The sequence below is a fragment of the Elaeis guineensis genome, chromosome 7 (genome assembly GCF_000442705.2).
Source record: "Elaeis guineensis isolate ETL-2024a chromosome 7, EG11, whole genome shotgun sequence".
Taxonomy (NCBI): Eukaryota; Viridiplantae; Streptophyta; class Magnoliopsida; order Arecales; family Arecaceae; genus Elaeis; species Elaeis guineensis.
The window spans coordinates 4938987-4960980 of record NC_025999.2 but is presented as its reverse complement, the minus strand read 5'-3'; the positions used below and the strand labels follow the sequence as shown (position 1 = coordinate 4960980).

Below are 21994 nucleotides of genomic sequence, written 5' to 3'. Positions count from 1 at the left end.
ACATTAATTGTCATTATTTAATTTATTTTATTGTTCCATTCTCCTGTTCAGAGAACTATCTAAAACAAAAGAACAATACTTCACCATTCCAACTCCTGGAAATTCTTGATCTATGATTCAATTTAACCACAAGCAAGTTTCACAGATTACTGTCATATAAATTGTGTACATGAACATAACGCATGTGTGATGTTTTTCTTTTGAGGGACTTATCTATGTACAAGAACATATAAATAGTGTACATGAACATAATGTGTGATGTTTTTTGATAACAACTAACTTATATTGAGGGACTAATTTACCCAAAGATGTTGGGACTGTCTCCCATAATCAGAGAATCTTATTCATTCTATTTACATTTCCTTTTAACCTCAAAATTGTATGAAAAGAACTCCATAAGCTCATAACTGTGATGATTAATACAAAATATAATCTGCCTATATTCAAGAGCTCAATACCAGACTGAAATTAAAGCGATGTTTTGTATCAGGTCTCATCTCTCAGATGTCTTCCTGGAGTTATATTCTTCAAAATGTTTGTTTCAGAAGTGTAAGCTAGAAGAAAGTAATCATTACATGCCAAAAGACAACATTGTCAATCCAATTACAAGCCAGTTGTAAAAGAAGGAAAGGTTGTTTTAGTGCACTCGTCTGAGAAGGCTGGTCGCCAATGGAAAAAAAATATGGTCTCATTAATATGGCACCAATTCCCATATGCACAGACTCTGTAGTAGAGATCATAAAGCAGCCCCAAATAGGCAAGAGAATGCTTGCTACCCATGTTCGGCTCATCACCACTGATATAATTTGCATGACAAAGAGCAGCATATAGGAGGAAAGCAAGATCTGAAATATCTATCATGCTATAATAAACAAGCAGGTATTTAGTTAGTCTTCTAGATATCTTCAGAGATAAGATCAGCAGGATACCAGCGGTCATGTTCCATGGCTTAAGATGATATTCCCAGCAGGCTTCCACAATATGGAAAGCAACATGAGACATGTCAATAGCAGCAGCACCAAGTCTTCTCACGCCCTTTAAATGCCACCCAGAAATCAGGACGAACTGAAATAAATATATGATAGTATTCTCTTCAGGACAATGGTTAGGAACTTAAGATTCACTTACCCTGCTAATGTCAGTAAATTCCTTGAATAGATTCATGTTGGTTGCCCAAGCATCATCATGTTCATATCCAAATCCAGCTACCAGACCGAAAGTTCCACCTAGAGAATGAGCTTGGGCATATCATTATAGGGAGCAAAAGAGTGGAAGAAATGACATGTAAACTGTTGCATTGAAACAATGCCTAGTTTTATCTTGTTGAAAGAAAATGCTATTTGTTTTCCTGTGAATGTGATGAATGGTAACTTGAATGTATAACTTCTGAGGTGCAGGTTGTACCAAAGCAATATTCATCATTCACATTATTCTCTATAAGAATCTCTCCATATCTGACTTGATCTAAATCTTTAAGGCATTTGTGGTACCTCACAAGAATATGATTGTCATCTGATTTCCCTTTTTTTTATCATGTCTGCAAGTTGGCACACCCCTCCTGCACCGACTATCACTTCGCTACAAATACACTATGGTACAGTATATACCGATACAGGATGGTACAATCTGGTACAACAAACCATACCTATGTCATACTGATTCCCTATAGTATGGTACCTTGTGGTACACCAAGTACAAACTAGTATCATCTGATATATAGATCCTTGACATTTTGAAGCTTGACACTCTCATTCTAATGAATTAAAGATTCTTGGAAACACTACATATCCTGTAAGGCTTTTGTCAAGAGAATTCACTTCAACATCATTTAGCTCTAGATTATAATGTTTTTCATGTATCTTAAGAGTTGAAATTCTAGTTAGCAGTTCCATAAAAAGCATCTATTGCTACCATATCTATTCCTGGATCAAATGATTGCCAACCAGACTAATATTATCAAAAGCTATAATTTATCAATTTTAGCAAAATAGTGGCAAAACAAATTGGCAGCACTACTTCTCAAAATTTACTTTGTAGATAGCAAATAAGAAAAATAAAGCATTATGAGGCAAAATTCATAGACAATTGGCATCACCATTATGCAAAAGTATATGAAGCCAACTTCCTAGACCACATTTATCTATACAAAAAGCTATTGTTACTGTGTAGTCGAAAAGACTGTCTGCCACATGCTTGAACTACAAGTCTGAGCATCCAAAAAGAGGCCTCAAGACATCAGAGGGAAGGCCACTAAAACTCAAGAGGATAGCATGACTACATTGAAAACTATGTAGGAAAAAGCTGGAAGACCAATTTCTTCAGATCTGTGCAAAGATCTACTTGTAAGATGGGACACGCTTTGAAGGCCACCAGATTGATAAGCATTTCTTCAAGCAAGAATACAAACTGTCACTTGATTCACAGAATCCAATAAGCTTAAATTTTGAAGTTTACGCATAGTAGCCACATATAGAAAAGCATTCCAGTGCTGATCAGTCCAAAAGGAAGCTTCACTTGCATCAGCATAGTCAAAATTTTCAGAAAAACCACTCCCACCATGTCTATCATCGAGTAAGATTTCTCAAATTGGCCAAAAGTCTAAAACAAAGGTTGGGTGAGGAAAATATGGCTATTTTATCAAGGACAATGTCAGTGCTGCCGAAGTCCTAGATTTTTGCAAAAATACGATGTCGTGGCCCATTAACTTAAGGATGATTTTTATTTTATTTCTACCAGAATTATCTTGCTTCTGCAAATTCTGTTGGATGAGTTAGAAATCCAAAAGAATGTAGGGAATCATTTCTATCATTTTTTGGTATCATCTCTTTATTTTCATTTAGGTTACTGTATCCTATGGGAATTGGGAAAAGCTTATTGCCTTTATGAGATCTATCCTATAAATACCCCAACTATGTGCTCCAAGTCAATGAATCATAGAAAATATTAATAAACCCTTCTCGATTCTTCTCAATTATTGCATGGTAAGAGGCTACTTAGGAAGTTGTGCCGAGGCCCGGTTCAGGAGGAGACCCTAGTGCGAGGTCTAGAATCTTCTGTCAAGACCCTGTGAAGGCCAAAGGAGCAAGGTTGAACCATTGAAGGTCCAGCATAAAAAGAAGGTGCGAGACGTTCTAGTTATACCTTTTAGCATTTAATCTTCTAGTTTGAATTCTCTCATTTCTAGTTCATGTTCTTGCTTCTAGTTTCAATTTTCTAGTTCTATTTTCACTGTACTATTTTTATCTAGTGTGGGTGAATGATTCTCATAGGGTTGCTTACCTACATCAATTACATAATGATATAATGGCATGCATTGTTTTCATACCTATTAATATAAGAAATAGAATTTATTTAGATATAGCCTTGATATTATATCATTGTAATTGGTAAAAGATGCACCACTGCTTTCAAGCTTCACAATATTATAGCATAAAATCTTCTCAGCAAGATCTCTATAGAGAATCATCATTAAAAATTGTAACATGTATCAATGACCTCTAGAATTAGATGTAGCGAAAAGCAAGGCAAAGCTCGAGAGGTGATATAGCTCAAATTTTCACCACATGATCTACTTAGGTCATTATTGAGTACGCAATGCTCAACCTAACATCATGGTTCCTCATTATTCCATTCTTATTAATCAATACTTTGTCAAACCCAAATATGGTGAACTTGCCAATCTGAGCACCAAGCTGCTTTGTATTTCACCCTTCATGCATCCTTGATAAAAATGCAGGACATATTGATCAATCAATTTCAAAGCCTCCCACCTTTACAACATTGAACATGGTATCTAAGTTGTTTGGTTCCAATCTAATAGAAAAAATGATTTTCATCTGATTACACTGATCAAGCACTTTCCTTTTCCCCGCATCACAAATGTCTCCTTGACTAGGCAAATTAGGATTATCTCTATGCTATTGGTGCATTTAAGCTCCGACATTCCTTTAAATGGTTATATTTAGTAAACTAAGTAGGTCAACTGATAAGTCCAATCACAGTCATCTCTAAGTTCTGTTTTGAGCTCCAGACAATAAACTGGATGCTCCATTTTTTTTAATAAGAGTTTTTCAGTAGCACAATAAAGTCAATTATCAGCTTCTGATGCACTTTCATATTGAGTTTAAGCTACTTCATGTCCAGCTGCTTAAGAGGAAATATTTGCCTCCCTGTATGTCTGTGAAGGCCCATGTTGATGACCTTTATTTTCCTCAATCTTTTCAGAAAAGACTCCCAAACTATGCTAGCTGTTGCTTCAAATTATTATTCTGGTTCCCAAGGATTTACTTTAAAAGGATCCATAAGAATTACCTAAAGTAGGCATCTCACCGTGGCCCTATGTTGTTGCCAGCACCCAAAAAAGGATCCCAATGCAAGAGTCTCTTCACACTGTGGGGTCCGGGAAGAGTCAAATGCATGCAACCTTGCCCCAACACACAGAGAGGTTGTTTCCATGTTTCAAACGATAACACCTAGATAGCGATGGAGCTTACTAGTTGCCAAGGCCTGCCATATTGCCACCACCCAACTGATCCTAAAACACTACCACTTGTCTCTCAACCCCATCATTGCTCGGTTTATGAACGTATTGTGTAGTTTCAAAATATTCAGTAGTTTCCTCAGCACCTCAACGGCAGCTAAAATAATGCATCTTCTACTATGTCTACTTATTAGAAGATGACAAAAAGAAAAAAAATAAGAATGCGTCTTACCTTCAATGAAAATTACAATTTCCATGAGCAATATAAAATCTAGAAAGCTTTTTAGAACAGAAAGATCATGTTTGCACTAATTCCTGCTTTTGTAGGAAGATTTGTTTGTTGGAAAAGAAAAATATATATATGCCAAAAGTAGGCATAAGTTATCCCCGTGTCTTAACAGATCTTTTGACGAACTAAGTCTCAAGCTGGATATGTAATTGATCAGGGAAGGTTTCTCTCCCATTGGACAGAAGAAGAAAACCAGTGGCAATTATCAAATTCAAGAAGATGAAGATCCAAACAACATTAGGAGCTAGAAAGGATTCAAAGTACATGGTCATGTTCTTCCCCTGTTTGACATTAGAAAAGGCGATAGCCTAAAACCCGGGTTTTAAAGAATTTTAAAACCACAAAGAAAAATTGCATCCTAAAGTTCTGCTTAAAAAATGTCTTGCCTTAAGAAAGGCTCCATTGCCTTAATAAGCTTGCATATTATGGGGAACCAAAGCTTCAAACTTGAAAATTAAAAAAAAATAAAAATAAAAATAAAAAAGGTTCTTAGCAAAGGAAAAAGGGATGAGTCATGATATTCGTAGAATCATGATATTAAGCACTATCTCCTGTGCTGAAACATGTCTATCACTGTGATTAGTCCTCATGGAATTTAATCTAGAAGTAGCAGATTAAAGTGGAATTCTTGTCTATATGGCAAATGTCAGGTATGATAAACATGGTCATTTGATAACAGTATGACAAATATACTTTCACAATTGCTTATGCTTAATGCAAATTATTCGAGACAGAGCAATTAAATTTTCAGCGATACCAAAGTATAATAAGATAAATAACAAGAAAATTTACTCATATAATTTGGTGTGTTCCAGATTCATTGCAGGTCTGCAATTGGTTTAATCACAACAAGAAGTCGCATATTGCATGATCCCATAAACTAGTGAAGAATGTCACATGTAGAAAAAAAAAATCACCTTGCCACCAGGTACTGAGGATTTTCTGATTTAAGAATAAAAATGAACAATAAATTCCTGAGTTTTATTTTTTTTTTTTAAATGTCAGATGAGTGCAGTAAAAAAGACAATCTTTCAACAGCTCATGTTAACCATTCACCGAAAGTTGCAGAGTAACTAGTGATTTACTTGATCGGTCTGACTAACATGAATCTTTTGTCCATTACAAAAGGCTCCACACCTGTAAAAGATTAAAATAACCATTTCAATTCAAATATCACATCACAAGACAGAAAATGTTCTCATCTCCTTGGTATTTTTTAGCTCTTACCAGAAGATGCACTAAATATGTGAGTATTCCAAGACATGGGCCCCCCATAAATTCAACCTACAGAAAGAAAGGATATTATCTATTTAGAAAGAAAAAAATGCTTGTGCATTAAATATGAAGTGGCAGAAAATGTAAGAAAACTATCATTCAAGAAAATAGGCAAAACTGTTACTTGATCTGAAGATCTTTAAGGTGAGAGATGTAAATCCCACAACAATAAATATGATCCACATATGACTATTAGTAGGCAAAATGTGGTTAAAACATGGGTTACATATGCAGGTTTGCTCCTAAAATTTGGTATTCAATCCTTCCACAAAGAACATTTGCCAGATTGTTCGAATATGTCCCATCAGGTATCTAGGTTGTGGAATGGGCAGAGATGCTCAGGGTAGGGATAGGCTCATATTTGTTGTGAGGGTATGGAAATTCTTGTAAATGATCAATGAGCACTTTCAGCAAATGGCCCGAGATATTCGGACAAAAACACTAATGCAGACAATATTGCATGTTCGCTTTGGCTAGCACTTGGACAACCCCTAGTCAAAATTTAGCTGCATATGTGTATTTTCCTCAACCTTAAAAAGGTTATATGCATGCCTGCAAGTTTCATCTCTTTACCTATATGATGAAGATGTAATATACTCCAAGTAAGAGACATCGTTTATTCAAGCAGCGAAGAGACTATAGTAAGATTCAAACCAAGTGTAGCAAATCATATCTTTACATATCAATAGCATGAATTGTTAGATATACATCACCAATATAATTCAGAATCACTTTGTTTTGTCATTGATCACAACATGTTCGAATAACACCTCTCTCCCCCTCCATTTGACATATTGCTTGAGTATAGATCTAAATAATATCATGTTTTATGATGATTCACCATAAAAATATTCAGTGAAGATATTCAATCAATATTTTCTCTCTTCTATAATTTGAATACCTTGAGATGACTCACAGCAAAATTTTCGAAATCATCACTAATGACATTATTTGATGACTCTCATCTGTGTATCAAATTTGTCAGAAAGATAAAGATAACACAACAAAGGGAGAATTATAAATTTGGACAAGGTTGCTTTTAAGAAATTGGCATTGAAAGAAATTATAAATCTTTAAATGTGGAGCATTAATTTTGCAAATAGGAGCAAAGAGGCATCAATTTCATCAACCATACAAGCCTAACAATTAGACAGATGCCTTAGAAGATACAGAAGGAATATTGCTGAAATCGTTGTCATGGCACTTGTCAGTATTTACAGAAAAACAAAGGGAATAGGGTCTAGAAATACGTATGTAATGGGTTTCATAGAACTAAATTGGAAACGCATGAATTGACCAGGCAAGGTGGAGTCACATTCCCATGAATGACACAGCTAATAAAGAGTGGTTTGCCAAAATTCCCATGAATTAGATTCTAAGATTCATCCCAATGATCAGAGCAATAAAGTTTATTACCTTCTTTCAGATCTTACGTCCATTTAGTAACAAAAGTTGACTATATTGTTTCCTCCACATGCTGAGTGTGAAACTCTTTGAAATACATCTTGAACTTCCCCATATTGTGATTAATTCATCCACATTCTCAATTTTAGTTAGTGGGCAAGTTATTGAAACATTTTTAATATTATAAAAATAATTTGCATGATTAATGCCAAGACTATTATGAAACTTTATGCTTTTGCGCTAGCAAAATTTTTAGGGCTTGTTGGCACTGTTGCTGTTTTTGTGGCCTTATTAGTCTACAAATTAGAAAAATTCCATGTGGTGATTGATGTGGCAGACAGCGTTTGTACAAAACTTTGCCTAATCCCAGCTTCTATTTTCACTTGTTTCTGAAAGCAATAAATCTTTTGTTCCAAAGCATCTAAAGATTTTATAAAGAATTTAAAAGAACAAAAGACTTTCATCATGTGGGTTGTACGGTCCACTACATTTTTCTCCTTTGGTTGTTGAAAACAAAAACCGTAAACAAAAGCAATACGAAATAGGCCCTTAGTTTTCTAAAGTTTCATATAAATTGCACCTCATATAGAATGAAACAAAGGATACCTTTCCACAAAAAATAAAGGAAAATGACAAACAGAATATCACAGCATATTCCACCAACAGGGATATAAGTTGACTGCTAAAGTACTTTCAAAATCTTCATGTTACCCCAACTCTTGAACACACTAAAGCAAAGGAGAATATTGAATGTACCAATTGATCATAGAAGTTGATCACAGAATTTATATAGGGATACTTGATAGTGCACAATTTCCAATTAGAAAAATACCAAGCATTACAGAAGTTAATCACTGAACTTATATAGGGATACCTAATAGTGCACAATTTTCAATTTTTTTTCTAATTTGTGTAATGAAGAGTGAAAAATAAAAGTAACTTTTTCAACTGATTGTTCAAGTTGGACAAAAAAGGTTCAAATACCACAGATGCAGCAGTTGGTTTCCCACAGAATAGAACTCCCACCAAGCATTCAAGAACCAGTACCAGTTCCTAACTGATATGGTATGGTACCGGGTATCGTACCATATCGAGTGTCGGTACGGTGTGGCATGTTGGATCCATACTAGCACGCAATTTTTTTATTTTTCAGTCTGTTTTGATTTCAATTAATTTTTAAATTACTTTAGATCCAAAAGTTAATGTTTATTTATGTTATATAACAATTATATCATCCTGAAATAAAATAAAAAAATTCTAAGACAATGCATTAAATGTATCTAAAGTACAAAATACAAAGAATAAGGCACTAACCTCAAGATCTCTACTAATCTAATATCTGTTTGTGACACTCGTAGATGTCCAGATCATCTGCATACTCCAGAGCAACATCAGCCTATCCTTTTAACCTAACAGTATTGTAGTCCTGAATATTTGTCCCATAAGTTATCCTCTCTGGATTGTAAGACATCTTAGATATCTCGCTCAAACTCTAGCTCTGAGGTATACTCGGGATGATGGTATAGCTATAAAAGGGCCTATCCAAATATACCAACAGCAACATCCAATCCATAAGATGCTCCGGACTATATAATATAGTAGCCACTGAAAGATGATGTCTCGAATGCACCATATCCACAACTATATCCATATCTTTATGGATCATAAGCTACCTACGGATGATAGAATCCATAATGCGAGGATGAGTCAAATACATCCATGGATCCTACTTTATATGCAAGGTCATCTGCAACTACATCGTATGCTGGATGACTTCTAGGAGGCTATATGAAATCATATCCTCATAGAGTCTATCAGCTCATGTATTGTGGTCTCTATCTTGTGTGGCGTCTATAACTTGAGATTTACCGATGAATCGAATACCACCCTGTAGCTGCATCTCATGAATAATGATCTCATATCCTTTAGTCCCTCCTTGGTCATCAGATCCATGGCTGCTATCATCACTTTCCTTGATCTCTGAATCTGAGTCAGCTAACTTCTACACTCTCGAGGGTGCTGCAACTATCTTTTCTTTTTCTTTATCTTTTCGACCTCCCTTAGTGCCCCTCGGCGATTGACTTTGTAGTGCCTGGGAGGATAGATGTCTTCTTCCTGCTTGAGATGACTAGCCTCGTCTCAATATTTCTTGCTCAAACATTTAGGAGGATGTCTCGGATATGGAGTCACATGATGAATGACTCTCCTATGGCCCCTCAGGCTGTGGTTGATCAACTGAAATCTTATATAAAATATTTGTATCTACACATTACCCTGGATCCACCTTGATCTCTTTAGCTACCACACTGGCTGATCGTGGAGGGGATCCCGACACATCAAGCTTCGACTCCTGCTGTTGGCCTGCAAGCCATTCGATCATCGAATCGTCATCCTCATTAGCATAATCACCTAACTTGGATTCATGTACTTTAGCTGTATGTCCTACGTGTATTTTAGCCTTAACCTCGGATTTTAGTGAATGTATTCAAGATCGTTGAGGCATTTTTGTGTCAAACTATATCTCTATTTACTGTGGTAAGAGCGAAAGTCGATCAATTATGCTCATAGCCACTAGAGAAGATCGTTTGAAAAAGAATGCAAATAGCCATACTTTTCAAATTTTATATGAATTGTTCAAAAAGAATCCACCATTAAGCTACAAAAATATTAAGCAAAATTATATATCAGTTTTCATGATATTAGTAGACATGTAATATCAACAAGTCGGCGGTACTCAAGAAGCCCTTACAATAATAGCTGCAAAATTACATATCCACCATAATAGCGACAAATCCTTATCCACCTAGTAGTCCCAACCAAGAATCGTTGTACCGATACTGGTACCTATACCGACGTCAGGCCGATATGGTACGACACGGTATCGATACCATACCGTGCTGACACACGGTATGCTCCGACGTACCGATTCGATATCGATACAAATTCTTTTTGTTGTTTTATTTTATTTTTTTTATCTCCAAGTTATTAATTCATAATTATAACTCCAAAATTACATTATATTGCATATTATTGACATATTCGGGTTCAATTTTTGAGTTCAATAGCAGTACAGAGAATCTTGATCCAAAATTCTAAATATATATTTATTTACATTATATTACAACTCTATCATCCTAAAATTAAAAAAAAATATAAATATATATTAAAATGTATCGAAATTTTTAAAGTACAAAGCACAAAGAATGATATACTAACATCAAGATCTACTCTACATCTAATTTCTCATCGAGTGTCTATGACGCTCGTAGATATCTGGATCATCGACATAATCTGGAGGAACATCAGTCCATCCATATAACCAAGAAGCATTGTACTCTTGAATATTCATCCCATAAGGTATTCTCTCTAGATTATAAGATATCTCAGATCCCTCACTCAAACTCTGACTCTGAGAAGTATCCTCGAGATGATGGTATGGTCGTGGAGGAGCCCATCCAAATATGTCGGTACCAAAATCTGATCCGTAAGATGCTCCAGGCTGCCTAGGATAATAACCACTAGAAGACGATGCCTCGGATGCACCATTTCTATATGGATCATAAGGTGGCTGTGGGCAGTAGGATCCATAATACGAGGATGATCCAAATACATCATGGATCTTACTCCATGTGCAAGATCGTCTGCAACTGCATCGTGTGCTGGACGACCTTTAGGAGCCCATCGTCTATATGAAATCGGCTCCCCACAGTCTTTACCGACTCGTCCACCATGATTCCTATCTTATGTGGCATGTATAAACTAGAACTCACTGGTGAATCGAATATCATCCTACGACTGTATCTCATAAGCAGTGATCTCTTGTCCTTTAGTTTCTCTCTGATCATCAGATCCATGACTACTATTCTAGTACCATCATCACTCTTTCTGATCTTTGAATCTGAGCTAGATAGCTCCTGTACTCTTGAAGAGATGCACGTACAACTGTCTTTCTTTTTCTTCTCCTTGTGCCCCTCTGTGATTGAGTTTTTTATGATTGGGGGGATAAATGTCTTGTTGCTGACCGACTTCGTCTAAATATTTCTTGCTCAAACCTTTGTGAGGATATATCGGACATCGAGTCATGTGATGAATGAGTCCTTTATGTCCCCTCAGACTGTGGTTAATCAGCTGAAACCTTATGTAAAGTATTTCTTTCTGCCCATTGCCTTGGATCCACCTTGATCTCCCTAGCTACCACACTGGCTGGTCGTGGAGGGGACCCCAGCTCATCAAGTTCTGGCTCCTGCTGCTAACCTACAAGCCATTCGATGATTGGATCGTCATCCTCATCAGTATAATCATCTAATGTCGGATCAGTATACTTCAATTGTACTTCCTTCTAAATGTATTTTATCCTCAATCTCAGATTATAGTGAACATATATAAGATTACTGAGGCACTTTTGTGTCAGATGATTTCTCTGTTTGCTGTGGATAAAGGTGAAAGTCGATCAATTACGCTCACAGCACTAGTAAAGATCGTCTGGAAAAGAATGTGGATAGCCACACCTCTCAAATGTTCTGTGGATATTCCAAAATGAATCTATCATTCAACTGTAAAAGCAAAATTACATATCAAATTTATGATATTAGTAGCATATGATGTCAATCTATGCTGCTCATTATTAATATGTAATTTATCTGGATTCATCTTCTTTTTGCTTACGACAGCTGATGGAACTCCAAAGCTATCTGATCCCTCTCTAAACTGTTTCATCTATAAAAAATATATTTATTAAATTTATAAATATATCATTGAGTACAGATCAAATTCAGTTGAATAATCACATCTGTTTTGAACTAGCATAGCTCTTACAGACATAAAGATGCAATTTTTGGATCAGGCACCATCTTATATATCGCATTACGAAGAACAGCAAGAAGCTCGTTATCCATATCTATTCAGAAATGGTATACTGAAATTTCGGATTCAAATAGTAAGCTGCAGATAAATTTCAGAATTGATAAAGTATATTTTTACAAGTATAAGAAAAAAAATTTAATTTATTCTTGAATCCGTGCTTATCGGCTAGATGCAAATCTCTACCCATCTGATAGTTCCGACGTGCTCAATGATGTTAATAAATTCTTGAGCATGCTTCAGATCATTCTCACTAATCTATTTCTTTGCCCTCTCCATTATATAATATAAGAAGTCCATCTGGAGATATCTTTCACTATCCATGACGTGAAGCATCTTGTATAATGGCTTAATAGCCTTCACTATCTTCTTAGCCCGCTGTAGAATGGCTGACTCATCACCAAGTTCTTCACATGACTTCCATCAATGCCGATCCTCACATATTTGCTCTCCTGCCACTCGGCACTGACAAACATCTGACGTAAGCTGCTTTCTTCTGAAGAAAACATCAAGTGCTATGTAGTTGGTAGCAAATCGTGTGACATCCGATCTCAAGATCTCCCCTAATATACCTCCGCATCAATGAAAGGATCCATGTGTGATTGTAGATAAATCTAGTAATAGTCTAGGCAATCTCCACTACCTGCTGTATCCTACAAATCTTTTCAATATCCATCAATATAAGATCAATGCAATGTGCAGCACATGAGGTCCAGTATATCTGCGGTCGCCGCTCCAGCAACTCTCCTACAGCTTTATATTGTGGCTCATTTCTGTGATGACTTGCACGACATACTGCTCACTCACTGAATCAATCACCTCCTCCATCAGACCAAGGATATATGCGGCATCGTGCATCTTATCTGTAGCATCAATTGATTTATGAAAAAATATTTTTTCATCACAGTATGTCAAAAAATTAATGATGCTCTATCTAGTAGGATCGATCCAACCATCACAAATCACTGTCAGTCCGTATGTGGACCATTTATTCTCATAAGAAGCAATCCATCTCTGTAGATCCTCCTTGTTACTATCAAGAAGCTGACCATAGATGTCCTTAGATTCTGACGGATCTACACCCTGACCGATAGCCTTTATGGCTGAAATGACAGATCGATAGTAAGGATTGCCTGCTGCATGTGCTGGAATATGGCTGAAATAAAATTATGATCCAATAGCTCGCCACATATCTTTCTTCTTATTCTTTTCACTATAGTATCAATCCTCTGCTGCTTTGAATTCTTGCTGGAAAAAAAAATATGGATCCAAATCATGGATGGTGGCTCCTGTTGGAATATCTCTGGAGGACCTCCTCCTACTGCAAAAGTTTCCAACAAAGATGAAATACTGTCTGCTTCCTCTACCACCGGGCTATCTGACTGAGGTAGTCCTCTTGAACTCAGATTCTCCTCCATCAGTTGCTGATCTAAACCCTAATTCATAGCATGATGATCCAAATTGCTCTCGATATCTGACCATCTCCTTCTATCAGTACTGATCATCCAAGCTCGCCTGAATGGTAGCCTCAATCTGTGCCTCATCATCTAGAGTGAAAATCTCTTCTGACTCTCTAGAGTGATAGGAAGGTGGTTCTACAGCTCGACGGTCCACCACTACCCTTTTCTGCTTTGCTTTTCCTTCGTTGCTTTTGAATCAGTGAAATACTTCTCCATCAACTGTCGGACCTTCTGTGAGCATTTTCGATACATAAACACATCAGGATAATCACCAGCCAGTGCTGCTTCAATTTAATCACTGCTTTTGAATCAGTGAAATACTTCTCCATCAACTCTACGTTGCATCGTTTGCATTTCCAATGATGTCGAGTCAAGAGTATCTCGTCATGATCCCAACCAGTGTCATGCTCTGAATTTTTTTTCTTACTCATTTCTGTAAGTATAACAAATACGATAATTTAATAATTATTAAAAAAATATTATATATAAATTTTAAAAAATTAATAATTTTAAAACTCAAATCAAAAAAATATGCTTTAAATAATATTTCTAAATTTGCTAAAATATAGTACTAATTTTACATATTTTTTTATTTGATTATATTTTTTATTATTTAAATAATTATAAAAATATTTTTAAATTTAAAAAAATTCAAAAAAAATTAACATTCAAGTAGCTTGAATCATTCTAAACATTATTCTGAATCTTTGATTTTATATTTTTTTGAATTTATTTTTTTAATATTTTTTATGAATAAGTATATTTATTTAAAAAATATATAGTTAATGAAAATCAATGATTTTAGTGTCATCATGTAGATCTTCCAAAGATCTATCATATATAATCAAATCATATCAAAATCACTAAATTTTGGCATGATTTTTTCTTATTTTCTTACTTCTTCATTCTTATCCTTTTTTTAGCCACAAAAATATTAAAAATAAAATATTTACTAAAAAAAATACATTACCTTACTCCTGATCAAAAATCATCATCTCTTCGAAGAAGTGCTGTAATTTAATAATTTTTTTCTCTTTTTTCTAATTTTTTGGAAGCTTTTGATCGTTCGTATTGTCGCAAGCCTGAAAATGCCTCTCGAGAGTTCTGAGAGAGCCTCTTGACTTTCAATGAGAAAAGAAAGTCTAGCTGCCACTAATTGACAGTCCAAGTCCCACCACAACACCCACACCCCCCACTCCCCATGTGCTCTGTCGGTACGGTTCGGTTCAATGTCGAACCATGCCGAATTGAGCCATACCACTTTTCATTTTTGGGAGGTATGGCTCCAACCGTGCCGAACCATCTGATTTGGTGCGGTTCGAAGGATTTTTCAAAAAAAAGCTTGAATCGGATCGGTTGGCCGTCGGTCCGATTTGGTACTCCCCGTACCGAGCGTTCGGCCTGGTACCGCTTTCCATGGTTCCAACGTACTCAATGATGTTGATGCATTTTTGGAATATTTCGGATCCATCTCACTGATCTGTTTCTTTGCTCTCTCCATCATATGATACAAGAACCCCATCTGGGGGTATCTTTCGCTATCCACAATGCGAAGTATCTTATATAACGGCTTGATAACCTTCACTATCTTATCAGCCCATTGCCAAAATGACTAACTCATCATCAAGTTCTCCACATGACTTTCCTCAGTGCTAACCCTCATATATCTACTCTCCTACCACTCAACACTGACAAACATCTAACGTAATACTACTTTCTTCTCCGAGGGCTATCAAGTGCTGTGGTTTATAGCAAACCGTGTGACATCTGATCTCAAGATCTCTCCTAATATACGTTAACATCAATAATAAAACCCATGTATGATTGTAGATGAATCTAGAAATAGTCTGGGCTGAGTCCACTACCTGCTGCACCCTACGAAGCTTTTCAATATCCATAAAAATGAGGTTAATGCATTATGTAGCACATGAGATCTAGTAACTATATGGTCACCACTCCATCAGCAACTCTCCGGTGGCCTTATATTACAGTCTATATCTATAATGATGTACATGATATTTCGCTCTCCTACTGAATCAATCACCTCCTCCATCAGTCCAAAGATATATGCGGCATCGTGTACCTTATCTGAAGTATCAATTGACTTATGAAAAAATATTTCTCTATCATAATATGTCAAAAAATTGATGATGCTCCTCCGCTTGATAGGACCGATCCAACCATCACACATCACCGTCAATCTATATGTGGGCCATTTATTCTTGCAAAACAAATCCATCTTTGCAGCTCTTTGATACTATCAAGAAGCTGACCGTAGATGTTCCCAGGTACTGGCAGATCTACACTTGGCCCGACAGTCTATATGGCTGAAATGGTAGATCAATAGTAAGTATTGCTTGCTACATTCGCTAAAATGTAGTCAAAATAAAACCATGATCCAATAGCTCACCACATATCCTTCTTCTTATCTTTTTTCAACATACCGTCAATCCTCTACCACTTTGAATCTTTACTGAAAAAAGCCTATGAATCCAAATCATGGACGGTGGCACCTACTAAAATTCTCTAGATGACCTCCTCCTACTCTCATAAGCCCCTAGCATAGATGAAATACCGTGCCTACCCATGGAATGCTGTACCGAGTTGAACGACCCATACGAGGTGTACCGAACTGAATCGGGGGCCAGCCAATTTGGTTCGGGTTTTTTTTCAAAAAATCCTTCGAATGCATCGAATCAGGTGATTCGACACGATTTGGAGCCATACTGCCAAAAATCGGACGGTATGGCTCAGTTCGACACGATTCAGCATTGAACTAAACCGTACCGACAGAGCACATAAGGGGTAGGGGTGTGGGTGTTGTGGTGGGATTTGGGCTGTTAATTAGTGGCAGCCATGCTTCCTTTTCTCATTGAAAGCCGAGAGGCTCTCTCAGAACTCCCGAGAGGCACTCTCAAGCTTTCGACGACACGAACAATCGAAAGCTTTCGAAAAAATTAAAAAAAAGAGAAAAAATTTCATCAAATTACAGCGCTTCTTCGAAGAGATGATGATTTTTGATCAAAAGTAAGATAATGTATTATTCTTTTAGCAAATATTTTATTTTTTATATTTTTGTGGCTAAAAAAAGATAAGAACGAAGAAGTAAGAAAATAAAGAAAAATCATGCCAAAATTTTGTGATTTTGGTATGATTTGATCATATATGATAGATCTTTGAAAGATCTACATGATGACACTAAAATCATTAATTTTTATTAATTATATATTTTTAGATATATATATTTATTAGTAAAAAAATTATTAAAAAAATAAATTCAAAAAATATATAATCAAAAATTCAGAATCATGTTTAGAATGATTCAAGCTACTTGAATCTAACCTCAATTTTTTTTTTAAATTTTTAAAATTAAAAATATTTTTATAATTATTTAAATAATAAAAATATAATCAAATAAAAAAATATATAAAATTAGTACTATATTTTAGCTAATTCAAAAATATTATTTGAAGCATATAACATATTTTTTTTGAATTTATGAGTTTTAAATTTTTTTTTTTTGAATTTATGTATAATATTTTTTTAATAATTATTAAACTGTTGTATTTTGTTATACTTGCAGAAATGAGTAAGAAGAAAGATTCAGAGTGTGACATTGATTGCAATCATAACGAGATGCTCTCGGCTCAGCATCATTAAAAATACAAACGATGCAACAGAGAGTTAAGAGAGGAGGGGTGACTAGGTTGAAGCAGCACCTAGTTGGTGGTTATCTGATGTGTCCATGTATCAAAATACCCACTGAAGGTCCTATGTTGATGAAGAAGTACTTTGCTGATTCGAAAGCAGCGAAAGAAAGGACAAAGTAGAAGAGGATGGAGATGGACCATCAAGCTGCAGAGCCACCTTCCTATCACTCTAGAGAGTCAGAAGAGGCTTCCGCTCCAGATGATAAGGAGATACAGATTGAGGCTGTTATTCAGGCGAGCTTGGATAATCAGTACCAACAGAAGAAGATGGTCAAGTATAAGAGTGATTTGGACCATCATGCTACGAATCGGAGTCTAAATCAACGATCGGTGGAGAAGAATCTGAGTTCAGGAGGGCTACCTCAGTCAGATAGTTCGGTAGTAAGGAAGCAGACACAGTATTTCATCTTTTTGGGAGCTTTTGACGGTAAGAGAAGGTCCTCCAGAGATATTCCAGTATGAGCCACCATCCATGATTTGGATCCACATACTTTTTCCAGCAATAATTCAAAGCAGCAGAGGATTGACACTATAGTGAAAAAGGATAAGAAAGATATATGGTGAGCTACTGGATCATAATTTTATTGCAGCCATATTCCAGCAAATGCAGCAGGCAATCTTTACTACCGATCTGCCATTTCAGCCATAAAGACTGCCGGCCAGGGTGTAGATCCGTCAGGACCTAAGGACATCTATAGTCAGCTTCTTGACAGTAACAAGAAGGATCTACAGATGGATTGCTTATTACAAGAATAAATGGCCCACATACAGACTGACAGTGATGTGTGATGGTTAAACCGATCTTATTAGACGGAGCATCATTAATTTTTTGATATACTATGATGAAAAAATATTTTTTACAAATCAATTGATGCTTCAGATAAGATGCACGATGCCACCTATATCCTTGGTCTGATGGAGGAGGTGATTGATTCAGTAGGTGAGCAGTGTGTCATGCAAGTCATCATAGATAATGGGATACAATATAAGACTATCGGAGAGTTGCTGATAGAGTGGTGATTGCAGATATACTGGACCCCATATGCTGCATGTTGCATTGATCTTATATTGATGGATTCTGAAAAGATTTGTAGGGTGCAGCAAGTAATAGAGATTGTCCAAACTATTATTAGATTCATCTACAATCAAACATGGGTCCTTTCATTGATGCGGACGTATATTGGGGGGAAGATTTTGAGATCAGATGTCACACGATTTGCTACCAACTACATAACACTTGATAGTCTTTTTCAGAAGAAAGCAGCCTTATGTCAGATATTTGTCAGTGCAAGTGGCAAGAGAGCAGATATGCGAGAGCCGGCACTCATGGAAGTCATGTAGAGAATTTGGTGATGAGTCAGTCATTTTGGCAGTAGGCTGAAAAGAAAGTGAAGGCTATTAAGCCATTATATGAGGTGCTTCGCATCGTGGATAGTGAAAAATATCCCCAGATGGGCTTCTTATATTACATGATGGAGAGGGCAAAGAAACAGATCAGTGAGAATATTCGAAGGATGCTTAAGAATTCATTAACATCATTGAGCGTCGTTGGGACTATCAGATGGATAGAGATTTGCATCTAGCCAGTAAGTATGGATTCAAAAGTCTTTTAAAATATTTCTTTTCTTATACTTGTAAAAGTATACTTAATCAATTATGGAATTTATCTGTAGCTTACTATTTGAATCCAGATTCTAGTATACCACTCCTAGGATAGATATGGATAACGAGCTTCTTGCTGCTCTTCGTAATGTGATATATAAGATAGTGTCCGATCCAAAAATCGCATCCTTGTGTCTACAAGAGGTATGCTAGTTTAAAATAGATATGATTATTCAACTAAATTCGATCTGTACTCAATGATATATTTATAAATTTAATAAATATATTTTTTATAGATGAAACAGTTTAAAGAGGGATCAGATAGCTCTGGAGTCCCATCAGCTGTCGTAAGCAAAAAAAAATGAATCCAGATAAATTATATATCAATAATGAGCAGCATAGATTAACATCATATACCTAATAATATCATGAAATTTGATATATAATTTAGCTTTTGCAACTGAATGGTAGAATCATTTCGGAATGTTCGTAGAACATTTAAGAGGTGTGGCTATCCGCATTCTTTCCCAGACGATCTCTGCTAGTGGCTGTGAGCGCAATTGGTCAACTTTCATCCTTATCCACAGCAAACAGAGAAATCATCTGACACAAAAGTACCTCAATGATCTTGTATATGTTCACTATAATATGAGGTTGAGGCTAAAATACGTTCAGGAGAAAGTACAACTGAAGTACACTGATCTGACACTAGATGATTATGCTAACGGAGATGACGATCTGATCATTGGATGGCTTGCAAGTCAGCTACAGAAGCCAGAGCTTGATAAGCAGGGTCTCCTCCATGATCAACCAGTGTAAGCTAGGGAGATCATGGTGGATCCAGGGCAATGGGCAAAAAGAAATATTCCACATAAGGTTCCAGCAGATCAGCCACAGCCTAAGGAGACACAGAGGACTCATTCATTACATGACTCGATGTCCGATACATCCTCATAGAGGTTTGAGCGAGAAATGTTTAGACGAGGTCGGTCAACAATAAGACATCCATCCTCTCAATCACAAAAAACTCAGTCATAGAGGAACACAAAGGGAGGAAAAAGAAAGACAGTTGCACGTGCACCACTCTCGAGAGTACAGGAGCTATCTGGCTCAGATTCAGAGATTAGGAGAATGATAATGGCACTAGTAGTAGTAGTCATGAATCTGATGATCAAAAGAAACTGGAGGATAGGAGACCACTGCTTATAAGACAGTTGCAGGATGATATTCGATTTATCGATGAGTTGCAGTTTATACATGCCACACAAGATAGAGACCATGGTGGATGAATCGGTAGAGACCATAGGGAGTCGATTTCATATAGAGGACGGGCTCTTAGAGGTCGTCCAGCACACATGCAGCTGCAGACAATCTTGCACATGGAGTAGGATCCATGAATATATCTAGATCATCTTCGTATTATGGATCCTATTACCTACAGCCACCTTATGATCCATATGGATATAGTGCATCCGAGGTATCGTCTTCTAGTAGTTACTACCTGAAGCGAAATTCAGTGCAGGGGTAAAATAGTAATTTTAAAACTTTTTCAAAATTATGATTTTACAGTAGAAAATATTAATTAATCTAATTAATTAACATGTATTTACCTTACACTAGGATCTAAATATGATATACAGCATGCATGCATTTAAATTTGAAATTCGAATTTGAACAGTAAACACTTTACTGTAATGTGTTTAGAACACAATACCTTTGTGCGGGTAGTAGATCGCCGCAATCTGATCACCGTCGGGAGTCTGATCATCGCGATGCAGCCACACAGCACGTCAGACCTCTGCAGATCGTCCACACGAGCTCCCGGTCTGATCGGCTCCTCACGGGTGCTAGCTCATTGTAGAGCCCTTTCGACGGTCGATGCTGATCGAACTCCTTCGATCGATGTCTACCGATTCTTCGAATGCTTCGGATCATTAGCAGAATTGCTTGAGAGGATGTTGAAGATCTTCCTGAAATTTGGTGGCTCATGACACTCGTAGCTCACCTTCTCACTTCCCGAACCCCAGGCTGAAACCCTAGGGTACACTAAGAAAAACTCTGCGCCCTTTTTTCTTTCTTTTCTTTCTTTTTCTCTCGAAAGGTTTTGGACCTTCACCTCACGTAGAAAGGTTCCTCACGCCCCAAACTTTCTCTCCAAAAAATTCTACGCACGCCCCACCTTTCTCCTCTTTTTAAAACAACGTCGAACGTGTCTTATCCGCGTGAGAGGATAAAGATAAGTGGTTGCACATTTGAATTCAAATCGAGTTTGAATTCAAATGCAAACCAACTCATCCCTATCCACTTATGGCGTGAGAAGAGAAGGGCTGAACTCTTTGTGCGTGGAAAGGTTTCACAAGAAACCTTTTCTCGTGTAAGTTATGTGGCCACAAGATGGATAAGCTGAAGGCACAAGAGATAAGTTATCCATTTAAATTCAAACATGCTTTGAATTTGAATGGTTAACTAATCAGCTTTATCCATCCATATGGCGCACAAAAGTGGGCGTGGGGAGGGCTTTGCGTGAGAAAAAATTGACGAGAAATTCTTCTCGTGAATTCAAATGGGCGCAGTGGATGTGAGGTGGCGCAGGGAGTTTGGGTCAAGGTGGTTTTATTATTTAAACCAACCTAATTGAACCAAATAAGTTAGGCCCAATTAGACTAATTTAAACCCAACTTAATTAGACTTAATTAGGCTTAATAAAATCCTAATCAAATCAGAATTGACTAAGCCCAACCCCTGATCAAATCAGGAACCAAACCATCTCGACGATTAGGTCAACTCTTAACCTAATCGGGTCAAACCCAACTAAATCCAATTCAATTGGACTTGATCCAAAAATAATTACTCAATCAAATTGAGTTAATTAGTGATCAAATCACTAATAAAATCTCTCATAAATATTGAGTCC

At 36.5% G+C, this 21994-nt stretch overlaps 1 pseudogene; it reads right to left on the bottom strand.

Annotated features, from left to right (window-relative positions):
* Positions 1–220: 220 nt before the first annotated feature.
* LOC105049231 (protein CHUP1, chloroplastic-like) overlaps positions 221–21994 on the bottom strand; it is an 84308-nt pseudogene continuing 62534 nt past the window's right edge.